Source organism: Dasypus novemcinctus, chromosome 6, assembly GCF_030445035.2.
Source record: "Dasypus novemcinctus isolate mDasNov1 chromosome 6, mDasNov1.1.hap2, whole genome shotgun sequence".
Lineage (NCBI taxonomy): Eukaryota > Metazoa > Chordata > Mammalia > Cingulata > Dasypodidae > Dasypus > Dasypus novemcinctus.
The window spans coordinates 36550125-36563692 of NC_080678.1; the positions used below are offsets into that span (position 1 = coordinate 36550125).

The 13568-nt window shown below is 34.3% G+C and overlaps 1 protein-coding gene across 9 annotated transcripts in view; it reads left to right on the plus strand.

The window, feature by feature from the left end:
- Window positions 1-13568, plus strand: part of BTRC (beta-transducin repeat containing E3 ubiquitin protein ligase) — a 228204-nt gene that overhangs the window by 159826 nt on the left and 54810 nt on the right. The gene's annotated exons all lie outside the window — the stretch shown is intronic.

The window sequence follows — 13568 nt, forward strand, 5'->3', positions numbered from 1 at the left end:
ATTACTCAATAATAATCACCTAGCTTATAAACATAGTATACAGGTCTTTAAAGGTTCTGAGATGATCTTATGGCCCCATATTACACTGTTCTACATACAAAATTGTGCAACAATATTGGACAACAAGTTCAAGGTGGTGACTCATACCTTAGTAATTATTTTAAAAGTTAATTTAGAATACAGATCTCATCTTACTGTCTGTGTCAGGATTTACAATGTAAGCATGCAATGGTTATCCTTTCATACCAAAAAAATTATTGTTCCCAGTTAAACTTGATAATAAATTTTGTCAGTTAAAAAAAAAAAATGTTCCTTAAGGCTTCAAAGCCCAGACTGTCTGATTACACAGTAAATATTTTTATATTTTTGTCCATGCTTCTAGGTGGTTTAGTGATTGAGAAGGCATCATGATGAGGGTGTCAGAATTAATAGTTGGACTTTGAAATCCTCTATTTCAGAGAGGAGGGTTGGAACACGGGTGGACAATTAAGAAGAAACAGATTAAGCAAAAACAAACAAAACAAATATTGGTATACACACACACATACTACACACACCATAGTCATTTTTATCCCTTGCATGTTCTCTGATGGAAAGAATAGAAGTACTTGACATTTCAAGTTGACATAAATTTTATGTCCAGACTTGTAAGGTATGTAAGGAGCACTTGCTCACAGAGAGCACTAAGATCGTCACAAACAGGAATGTTAAAATATTTCTAGAAGGATGAACATAAATTTAATTATGTTTTGTACCTCAAACATCATTTCTGTAATTTCATCCACATTTTCTAGGAATACCTATGAGCATAAGAAATTAAATTATAAAGATTTTTTTTAAACCTGGGAGTAAGACAAAAGGAAAATATAGAGAGAAAACCATGTTTAAAAAGAAATGGTTCCTACAGTGTTAACTATGGAGTCTGTAGCGTGACTCTGTAATGGAATATCAAGGCAGGGGGTATAATACTGTAAATAAGATGAATATGCCACTTGTGGATTAATGGGCAACCTAAAGAGTGGCTTTATTTACATCTGTATGTGAGGTTCATTTCCAGCTTGTATATTTTCTCTTATTCTTGTATAGGACAGTTTATAGAACTTTAAAAAATACAGTTTCTTTGAATTTCCTTTTATTATTTTTCTAGGATTAAATCAGTATCATTTTAGACTTTAAAACTGGTCCATTGAAGGAGTTTTCTTCTTTAACATTTTCTTTGGATAGTACTTAAGGAAAAGAGGGTATTTCTCAAATTTACTGAATCTATGAAATATAGCTATTTTTAATATTTTGTTATGAAAGGTAAAGAGGAGGTATAGGTACTTCATGTATCTAGATTACAGTAGATTCCATTTTCAGTGATACAGTTTTAGAGATACTGTATGCTTTTCAAGAAAAGTTACGGTACCAAATAACATAAACTTGAATGTATCTAGCCTGGAACACTATAGGAGCTGCTGTGCCAACATTATAACATGAGAACCTGCAATAAAAGTAAGTACTAAGTGAGAGTTTATATACTAATTTTTTATTCGGCTGTCTGGGTTGTTGTTCATTGCCAATAAAAACTATATTTAGTGCTCTGAAACTTCAGAATTTGAGATTTAGATTATTATTTATTCTGTGCTTTCCTCAATTGAAAATGTGTAATAAAAGTTACCTATAAAAGGCAAACTGTATGCAAAAGTAAGTTTTCTTCATTGTAGAATTAATTTTCACTTGTACAAGATGGATTCTCAATTTATATTTGTTGGGTCTGATTAACTTTTAAATAAAATAAAATAAAATAATTATGAAATAAATAAATAAATAAATAAAATAATTATGAAATATATTTTTAAAATATTAAATTCCAGAGGTTGTACCATCACATTTGAAAGCCTTTTTGCACTAGTATTTGTTGAATGTTTATAATGTGCCAGGCACTGAGCTAAGGGTTTTATATATATTCTTGCTTAAATCCTCACAACAAACTCATTAATCATAGATGTTTCTCTCCCATTTTACATATGAATAAACTAGACCTTAGAGATCAAGCATCTTGCCTTAGGTCTTACTGTCTTGCAACTGGAATTTGATTGTAGTTTGTCTGGTCCCGTGGTCCTGTGCTTTCAACCAGTCTTTTGTGACTTTCTGTACAAAGAAATTAGGGTGGATATGGCAAGTGTGTGTGGCAGGAGCATACGAAAAGTTCTCTGTGGTGCTCATTAAATGTTTATTGAACCAGTAGCCAGGATTTGAAAAACACAAATATGCAAATTGGTTATATAAAATCACGATACAGTTACACATTTTAGGTTTGTTATTCTTCTCTTGTGTGTGTAGTATTTTCCTTTTCAGCACTCCATATGATATAATAAAAATTAAAAATACCTCAATTAGCAACCACAAAAAAGTAAAACTGTTCATTGAGGCTTGTAATCTCCTCTTGCTGTCTGTTAGGCTTTTCTTTTCAGGCTTTGATTGTATGTAATAAAACTGTTGCTTAATTAATGCCAGAGTTCTGAAGCCTTTAGATGCCACAAAGAATGAAGTGGAGAAACCAAGAGGCAGCATCACATAGCTTTTCTGTCGTGTTAATTTAGATCTGTCATTCTTGTTCTAGATCATGATATACGGCTCCCAAAAGATATTCATTGAATTGAAAGAGAAGCAGCAGTGAATCCTGTCTTAGGAAAAACACAACTCATGGTTGAAGCTCTTAGTAGGTTAAGGAATAACTGTTTTCAGGCAGTATTTCACCCCTAGTTTGAGCCGCCCTTGGAATGACTGTGGTCATGTTAATGTGAGCAGCAGACATAATGTAAAACTAAACTAAGGTGGTCACTTAGCATCATGGGTTTGTGTAATGTGCAGGTAGAATCCAGGCCTGATGTCCATGATATACTGTGTTTGGCAGAAGGGTGCCTGTCAGTGTCCAGAGCACAAGAAAGGAAGTCCTACTGACTTGTTTTTCTCAGTTAGAATGCTTAAAAAAGAAAGGGTAGAAATTTCTCAGGAAAATTGCTAAAGTTTCTTTTTACAATAGACAATTTTTGAAGGATCTATATACTAAAATAAAGGTTGAGGAAGGAAGATCGGTTGCTGAAAGAAAGATGGGAAATGTTGTATTATATTTTAAATCAAAATACAAAAATGTTATTTCTTAATTTTTAGAATAAAGAATGTTGAATAACACATAATAGTCCTCCCTAAAATGAGTTCTTTTAAAACTTTTTTTACTTGAAGTTTATCATTCATACATGAACATCCATAAACAATGAGTGTATATAATGTAAGTTGCGAACTTATAAAATTTTCAAGATGACTCTTTATATTCTCCTCATTCTCTCCTCTTTTTTTTCTCTCATTCCTCCCTCCTTGATTCATGGTTCTTTCAGGATAGGGTAGATTTGAATCCAATAATGAAAATGAAGCCCCTTTTATTTGTGTATTGTAATCACTGAACTTTTAGAGTCACACAGATTTTCTCTGGAATGCATACGTTTACAACATCATATCTAAATAATACTTTCTGTTGATATCCAAACATGAAATGGGCATGGCTGAGTGAAGACACTGATACCATCATAATTTCCAGTGGTTAAGGTGTCAGTGGAGAAGGGAGTTTACAAGCTTGGGAAAAGAATACAGGCTTCAATTTGAACAAGTCTATTGTCCAGGGGGTTATTTAATGCTAATAAATACTTGTTTTAGAATGGATGGAACTAGGTTAAGTGTTTACAGCCAAACCTTTCTATTCTCCACCGTAGAGCAAGGTTCTTCTTCTAATACTGACCTACTTTACTCTTAAACAGTACTATAGGTACAGTCGTTAAGCAGCCTTGAAGAGAAAAAATAGATGAGGAAGACTGGATTTTTTAGTAGGAAGTGCTTGGTAGCATGTTTCTTTGTTGGTGGGACATAATGTTGCCACAAATCATGAATAAATATTTTGAATTCTCTGATATTATGCAGTTAAAACCATTTTTAAGCCTCCTTTATAAGTAGTTATTTCTCTCCTGGTTCTCTGTACTGTGAACTTTACAAAACTGGGTTAGGCAGCCTATTAATTATTCATATCATAGCAACAATTAAAGCAAATTAAAAATAAAAATCGCCATATTGCATTTAACTATGGGCAGCACAAACTGCATCAGTTCTGTAAGGGCCTGTGGTATTTCCTTAGTTAAAAGTGCTAGAGGGAGCTCAGTCTTGTTTGGAGGAGTGGCATCACTCCTCCAAATCAGTTGCCATAGGGTTGCAAGTGCAAAGATAAAGGCTAAGGATCTTCCCTGGCAAAAATGTAAATCTTTCTTTTTTATTAGAAGTCTGTTTCCATTATATCAGAAAATGAGTTCAGACTACCTACCTGTAACCAACAGAGCTTTATTGATCCTTATCTCCCTTTCTATGAGTATAATCATCTCCTCCTAATACAATATTCAGGAGCCCCAAGTAGGTACTTCTTAGTACCTAGGAATGCTTGTTAAATGAATGAATTTGTCTCTAGCCTTCCATAACTGGGGACTGAGGCTCTCTTTTTCATTACTGTCACCCTTTTCTGCTTAAAACCCCCCTCTCAGTTTCTCCTTAGGCTGGCTAATTTATTTTAATGTAAAGTTTATTAAACTATCACGTATAGACAGAAAAATTCATAAATGTGTTTGGCTTAGTGTTGTTTTTTCTCACAAAATGAGCACACCTGTATAACCACCAGCCAGATTTTTAAAAAAGATCATTATCAGAACCCAGTAACCCTCTCCAACCCCCTTTAAGTCCCTACCATTGTCCTCACTTAAAACTTCATAGATTAGTTTTGCCTGTTTTTGAACTTTATATATATGGAATCATATTGATATAGCACATAGTCTTTAGTGATTGACTTATTTCCCCTAACATTACATTTGTGAGCCATCCATATCATTGCACAGTTGTAGTTTATTTATTCTCATTGATGTGTAGTCTTTCACTGTACAAATATACCACAATTTATCCATTTTATTGTAGATGGACATTTGAGTTGCATCCACATTTTAAAAACCATAAAAAGTACTTTTATAAATATACATGTACACATCTTTTGGTGAATATGTACAATGAATATATGTCTTTCTATTGGGTATATAACTGGGAGGGGACTTGGAACTTCCAGACTGGTTGTACCAATTTATATTCATGCCAGCAGTGAATGAGAGTTCCATTGTTCCTCATCCTCACCAACTAACGCTTGATACTGGCTGGCTTTTTTATTGTAGCATTCTGGCAGTGTGCAGTGTTATCACATTCTGTTTTTAATTTAAATTTCCCTGAACACAATTAAAATTGATCATCTTTTTATATGTTGATCTGCCATTTGGATATGAAGTGCTTGTTCAAAGTCTTTCACCCATTTTTTTTAATATGTTTTTTTCTTACTGATTTGTAGGAGTTCTTTATAAATTCCAGATACATATCCTTTGCCTGATGTGTGAGCTACAAATATCTTTTCCTACTTTGGGGGACTTTCCACTCTCTTGATGTCTATTGATGAACAGAATTTCTTAATTTTCATTTTAATGTAGTCCAAATTGTCCTTCTTTGCCTTCATAAATAGTATGTTTACATTCTCCTTAAGAAATTTGTGTCTATGCTTCTGTCATGAATTCTTTAGTGTTTTCTTTTAAAATTTTTATTGTTTTTCCTTCATGTTTTGATCCATAGTCCATATGATTTTTGTGTATGGTGCGAGGTAGAGGTCAGAATTCTTTTTTTTTTTTTCCCTTCCAATGTGATATCAAATGACCATTTATTGAAATGTGCATTTCTCTCTGCAGTGCATTGTTTCCTTTGTCATAAATTACATGGCCATATATGTATAGGTCTGTTACTGACTTTCTATTCTGTTACATCAGTCAGTATATCTTTCCATATGCCATTCTCACTGTCTTAATTGTATAGCTTTGTCAAAATCTTGAAATCTGGTAGTAAATAGCCCTCCAGCTTTGTTTGTTGTTCTTCAAGATTACCTTAGTTCTTTGACTATTTGCATTTCCATATAAATTTTTTAATAACCTTGTCAGTATTTATCATCCTATGTGACATTTGCATTTCCTAGACAGCATGTGCACATAGAAGGTCCTCTGTATATAGAAATACCTCAGTATATTTGTTTAAATGAGATAACTTTGTACACAAGAAAATTCCCTAAATTGTAGTCTCCTCTTTTTGCCCAGAACCTTTTAGCCTGAGCTTTTACAATCTAAATCACATCATCACTTTTATTGCTTTTCTTCATAGTTCTGTCCTCAATCATATCAGCTATGGGTGGCCAGACTAGTTAACGTATTTAAAAAACATTTCAATTTCTTAATTCCCCTTCTTGGGGAATTGCGAATTGTATGAATTAAGAATTGTTGAGATGATTTCTAGGTATGTGAAACAATAATAGCTATCTATGTTTGTTGAGCATTTATGTGCTAAGCTATGCTAAGCCTTTTATATGCATAAATTGTAACAGCCTTGTGAAATAGGTGGTTTTATTCTCCTTTCCTTGTGAAAAATTCAGGCTTAAAGAGGGTAACTAACTTGCTCAAGCTCACATAACTTTTATGTGGCAGAGGGTTTGACCCAGGCTTGTCTGATACTGTGCAGTACTGCCTTTTAAAATATTTTATTTTACCTATTCCATAAGTAATGCCCAGGCTCCTTGGTATTATCCTTAAGAGTATACTGTCTAAAATGTATCGATTCTGTCTTCCCACCTCCAGCCCCTTTTCTCACTGTTACTGTCCTAGTTCAGATCCATTCTGATATCAGCCTGCTGTTCTAGCCTTACTTAAAATGTAGCCCCACTAGGTTGCTTACTGTTAAAAAAATGCTGTCATCATGAGAGATGATGCCACAAGTTCTGTTTATAAGTTCCGAAGAAACTTTATCTTTCATATTGAAATTCAGGCTCACGTCATTTCTATATGCATTTATTTATTCTAGTAGAAAATATGCTACTTGGACCTTGAGGGCACTTGATGGCCTTTGGAATCTGGAAGGAAAAGGTCTCCAAGATGCAGCAGGCTATGGACTATAATGCTGAAAATTAAAGCTGGCAGAGAACAGCAGCCATCTGATCTTGACCACCATAACCTAGATAAAGCATTAAGAGGATCCCAGTAGATTTGTCCTATCTACTTTCAGACTCTTCATGTAGACCTACTACTTTGATTTGGCCCTAAATAAATTTAGACAAATTCTTTATTAAATTGATATAATTTTTGCCTCCATATGGAGTAAAGGGATTTTAAATAGAGTGAAGCATTTATATATGGGCAATTTTCTAGAAAACCTTTCCTTCAGAATTCCCTTAAATACTGGGAACTGTGGGGAGAGATGGATGGGAAAATAATCAAAAGAGTAAATATGAAAGATGAGGCATATTGAGACACAAATATTTCGGGACGGCATTCAGATCCTGTTGTCAGCCATGAGGAAAATTAAAACTAAAATGTTATCAATTCTTAATAATGGCATATTTTCAGTACATACAGAAGTCAGTGATATGTTATCCATGTATCTGTCACCTAGAATGATAGTCTTTCTTTGCAATAAAAACTGTTAATTGTTGCAGAAAAGGTTTGACTCCTTGGGATTATAGAGTATGCTGCTTGCTCAAATAAATAATATTATAAAAAATGTCTCTTTTTATTTGAGGTATTATTTTGGGTTTTTGGTTAGAAAATGAGAAGAATGAATTATGTTTTTAAATTTATTCAGGTCTGTTTTAATTTACTATGAAATTGAATCATAGATTCAAAATATATATGAGCCAGATGGAGCTTCAGATTATTTAAAAACCACCCACTCATTTTACAGATGAGGTTCCAGGGCAGTAGAAACTTGCCCAAAGTCACATAGTCAATTAGTGAGAGGACTGGACCTAAATCTCTTTTACATCATGCTTCTTCACTTTTTCATGGATAGTTTGTTTCCAAAGCTTCAAATTTCAAATGTAGTCCTTAAGTAGAAAATAGAGTAACTGCAGAAAGTTGGAGATGGAAAAATTTCATGGGAAAGAGTTGCTGTCCCTGAGTTTCATATTTATAGTGCTCAATATGTGCTTCAACCATATCCAGGTGAAGTAAAAAGGTCAGGAGCATACCAGAAAATGTCTCTATAGAACCCGTTTCATGCTTTAAGAAAAGGTGAGATCTTCAAGGAAAGGATCCATGATTCCTATTTCTAAATCAAGTGCTTTAGACATTATGGAGGCAACTTCTTCCTGATTTTAATATTCTTATCATATTCCACTCCCACCATATATATATATGTATATATACACACACAAAACCCCTGAAGGAAGTTTGTCCCCTTCTGGAAAGAATAAATTTTATAACTCTCAATATTCAGTGTTTTTTCTCAGAAAAAAAGCAAAAATCTGTAATGCCTGGTCCATGAAGCCCCATAAAAGTGGTCCCCATGTAGGGAAAATATAAATAACCTTCAGACAAAATTACAAAGTTGTAGAGTTTTTCTGCCAATTTTTTAGAGAAAAAGATGCTGATGGCAGCTGGAATTTTAGTCTGGGTTCTGCCTTAGTTTTGTCTTCGCTGATTACTAAAACAAAGTACAAACTCAGAAGGAAGCAGAATATGCTCTGTATCCTACTGGATGTTAACCTCTTTTGTATCGACTGGTAAAGTGAATTTTTAAAATTCGAGTTATTCACTGAGCATCTTGTCACCATTCTGATCAATTTGTTTCTTGCCTTCACTAAATTAGAGTATTATGGCAATATTTTTGGTAATTGTTCTGAATATTGAAAATGAAAAATATCAATGTGCAAATATCTTTATTTCATATTGTAGCTAATATTTTGAGATCTTCCTTTTGCTCTTTTTTTATTTTCTCCAATTGCTAAATGTAATGGAAACATTAACCCCATGTCAGGATAGTAATATTTACATGGTGCTATTTTACATATAAAAACATTGAAACTAATCTTAGAAAACAATGGATTAAAGTTGGCCAAATTAAAGTACCTGTGGGCAATTTAGTGATAGTAAATTCTTGGTGAGAGCAAAGAACACCAAATACGTTTACAACACAAGGCATTTATTTTACCACTGCACTCCCAAAAAGCAATATCCACCTCTTACATTAGTTTGAATTAAAAGCTTAGTTTATCAAATATTTTTGAACTTCTTCTACATAGATACAAAAGACTTATGCTGTAATCTCTATCATCTAGAGTTTAAAATCTAGTTTGAAAGTGAAGGTTTCTGGACATAAAATTTATTAGACAGACAAAGAAGATTATATTTTATTAAGTATTAAGCAAGTTATAACCAGGAACTATATATATTACAATCATTTGTAGTTAAAATCATGACAGCGAATGCCTTTACTACGTGCCAGGTATTCTTCTAAATGCCTTTTCATGAGTTATCTTAATTTTATCCTCATATTAACCCTTCTAGATAAGTACTGTAATTATCACCATTTAAGAGAAAAGGAAATTGAGGCCTAATGAAGTTAAGTAACTTGCCAAGATCACACACCAAATAAATGGTAGAGCTGGAATTAAATCAATATTGAATCATAATGGCTATTTTTTTATGATATTCTGTTTCATAAACTTGAGCTGTAAAGACTTCTTCAGGACAGCATTTGAACTAGCTTCAATGTGGCAGTTGTGGTCTTGGTGCTCATGTACCTCTTTTGCCACAGAAAACATTTTTATTCATCTATGCAAAGCAATGCTGGTATTCTACATCCAGCCTTAGTCATTGACTTGGGAGCTTCATTGTCATTAAAAAAAACAAAAGGCCATTATTTCATTTCAGAAAATGAATAATATAAACTGCATTTTGAAATTTAGTCTGCACTCCTCTACTAATTTATGTGAATCTGAGCAAGTTATTTTGATCACCTCTGCTAAAAAACAGATGCTGCATCCAAACTAAGCTTTTCTTGGATAAATTAAGAAAATAATTACCCGACTATTCCAGAGAGAAATGTCTTTAGTCCCTTGATGCTCCAAGGGTTATTAAAGTTTTACCTGCAGATAACCAAGACTTCCAGAAGTTACAAGTCATTTACTTCATTCACTGCAGCTAAGCGAGGCCTGTGCTGCTGCCTCCTAGGATTATTTCTTGCTGCATTTAACATGCATTAACAAGCATTTGGAAAGAGTTGAATTTCTTCTAGAAAGCTGAGTTGGCTTCTTAAGATCCTATCCAAAAAGACTTGTATTTCCTAATCCAGGATTTAGATAGAGCTTCTCAGAGGCTTTCTTCAATGCTTGGTAAAACCAACCATTGAAACTTTTTTTATAGGATACAAAAATATAAGAATTAGTTCGAGCATAAAGAGGAGAAGGATAAATTTTTTTCTCCTCATTTTAAAATTGACTATCTTTTCTGAGGTACTTTTTAGTTGTTTAAATATGTTTCTGTGTTTTCCTCTAGCAACTAATAGTTCCATGGTTCTCTGTTATTTATGGGAAAACTTAAATTTCTGATGATAAATAAAGGGAGGGTATGAAGGGGAAGTTGGGGAGAAGACTCTTAGTTTAAACTTTCTCCATCACAGAAATTCTATTTTGGTAATATTAACATCATTTAACATCCAGATAAGCAGTTTCTATCTGAGGAGTTATACAGAAAGAGCAACCAGAATCCAGACAATTAAACTTTATTACTCTGCTTGAAACATTAACTAGTAGTTTAGGAAAATAGTTTTTCATCTTCTCTCCCTCTTAATGTTTATTGTTTGCAGTATGGGAGAAGACCTGTTTGTCCAACAAGCTTATTGCCTCTCTTAGAGCAGGTGGACTTGCTAGGTCTCTTTTATATTTGGTTATATTCATTCTTTTCCCCCTATTTCTCCCCACCTCCTCTTCCTCTCCCTCCCCCCATTTACCACCATCACCCCTATTTTCCCTTAGCCCTTCTTCACTCTCTTCTTTTCCCATGTCTCCTCCTCTTTCCCTCTCCCCATTTCTCATCCCTATAGTCCTGCTCACTCTCCTTTCCCCCATCTCCTGCCCTCCCTCTCATTCCCATCTCCTACCTCCAGTCTATTCTAGTCTCTTCTCTTCTTTGTCAGCTTCCGCTTCCCTTTATCCATGCTTCCCTTCTCTTTTACTTCCACTTCATTCCCTCCTCCCCCTTCTTCCTTTCCTGTCCTCCTCTCTTCCAACAGACCAGAAAGATATATACCCACCAAAATGCAAACATTGTTTATTTGTTGATTCTAGGAAAATTTTATGTTCTTTGTGCTTCTTTATTTTTCAAAAATGTATTTTCTAAAATGTGTAGATTATAAATTTTTTTAAAAATCTACTGATCTCTCCTTGCTTGACCGCTAGGAAATCCTTATTTAATGAAAGTGAAAACAAAACAAAATGAAGAATCAGATTCGGTGTTCTAAAGAATATGAATTTGATTTGCTATTTTAATGTTGTTTTCCGAATTCTTTTCACTTTTCCAATGAGGGTCCTTGGGCTTTGGCATGAAGCCTTCAGCTATTGGTGCTGTCATAGTACATAATACAAGTTAACAGATTCAGTCTTAAAAGTTAGGCTTAAACTATAGTATTCAGACAAGGCTTTTTCTGTGTTTCTCTTTCCAACCCCATATTTAGTTATTTTGTTTCTTGTGGGTTTTTTGTTTGTTTTTTTTGTGGGGTTTTTTGGTAGTATTTCTGTACTATGAGGGTGGTCAGTCTGACAGAATTGGCAGTTTAGATACAGATTTGTTCTCGGCCCTGTTATTAGTCTTTGCAGGGAAGGGAGGGGAAAGCCATTGGTGAACAATAATCATACCTCATTGTTATTCCTTGTCTATTGTTCTTGGTACTGTTGTCTATAAAAGGCATAAAATCTATGCTATAGATCAGATACCAACCCTGCCACAGTTAAGTATTAAAATCCCCAGTTCATGTTCAAGTGTGATGGAAAGAAAAACTCTCATCAGACTATTTCCTTTCAGTTGGCTAATTTGAGTGTGGAAAGTGAATATAAAACTAGATGAAGTATTCTAGTCTTAGGTTATGCATTTCCTAGTTATAATGTACTCATTGTTTCAGAAAGGATTATATCATATAGTTAGTGGTTTTCTGTCTGTGAGGGGAATGGGGTGGGGATTTGAAAAGAGATCTAGAAATTCTGCAGTTAATTGAATTCTTCAGACATGGATCTATGGTCACTGAAAAATATTTGAGTGAAATTCTCTTCCTTTGCTCCTAGATATAGTTCATACAGTATCTTAGAAGTCCAGAATTTTTTTAAAAGGATTTTATGCCTGTGTTTGCTGATTGGACACTTTACATGATAAATATAACTTTTTTTTTTTTTTTGAGGTACTGGGGCTGGAGATTGAACCAGAACTTTTGAATGTGGAAAGCTGGCATTCAACCACTGAGCCTCATTGGCTGAGTTGTTTTTTCGTTTGTTTGCTTGTTGTTTGGGTTTTTTTTTTTTTTTAAGAGGTGTGGGAACCAAACCCAGAACCTCCCATGTGGGAAGTAGGTACTCAACTGCTTGAGCCACATCCGTTCCCCAAATATAACATTTTAAAAGATTTTGTACAATATTTGGTCCCTTGAGTTGCCTTTCTCCCTATTTTTTCCTTCTTTCCTCACTATCTCCAAAGTCTGTATCACTGTTACTTTTTCCTGTTTTTTTTTTTCCCATCTTGTGAGCAAAGTTTGAATAGTACATAGAAAGTTAACTGCCTGGAGTCTTTTAAATATAAGTAACACGCAACCAGTAATAAGCTGTCGGTTGTTTTTTTGCTGCCTGCAAAGAAACATAAACACAGCGCTCATTTCTGGCAGGTTTTTACTGTCAGAGTTTCTCCTATTATATTTATCTTACAATTTGCCAGGGGGTGAAGTTATTAAGTTTTAGCAGCAGCCATCGATCAAGTTCACAAGTTAACACGATAAAGGCTCTGTGCCGCTCCGATCCGGGGAAATGATGATCCTCACTCGGTAATTAACTAAATGAGAAAGTTAAATCTTACTTGAGAGCTGGGAGAGATGAAAGAGAGGTGTTTGTCAGTTTCTCAGTGGAAATTAGAAGCAGTTTTCTGCAATTCCCTAAGCTGCTGCTCTGTCATATTTTACATAAGCACTGGGAAAACGTCTTGTAATTAGTGCTGTCATGGAGGATTTTTTTTTTTTTTTTTTTTTTTTTTTTTGCTGAAGGATGTTGGAATAATTCATTAGATTATCAAGAAAGGCTTGTGTCCTGAAATGATTAGCACAGTGAAATTTAAACCATTAACGATAACAAGTTTAGAGCTTGCTGCAGTGCAGAGGCACCCCGGGTATGTCTGTGCCTATTTCAATCATTTCTTATAATTAAACATTATGTCCTTTTTTCTCCCTCCCTTCTCTAAGACCCCTCCAGAATTCCTTTTAAGGTGCACTGTCTACATCAGTGGGTTTACCAGCCTTGGAGGTATATGTAGTTAGAAGCTATAATAAGGCAGCAGTAAATTAAACAGCTATGAGTTTCTTGGTTGAAAACAAAAGAACCTATCACCCTGCAAGCTACAAAGTTGTGGGAGGAAGCCTTCTAAAAACACAAGAGCCTCAGTTTTGAAACT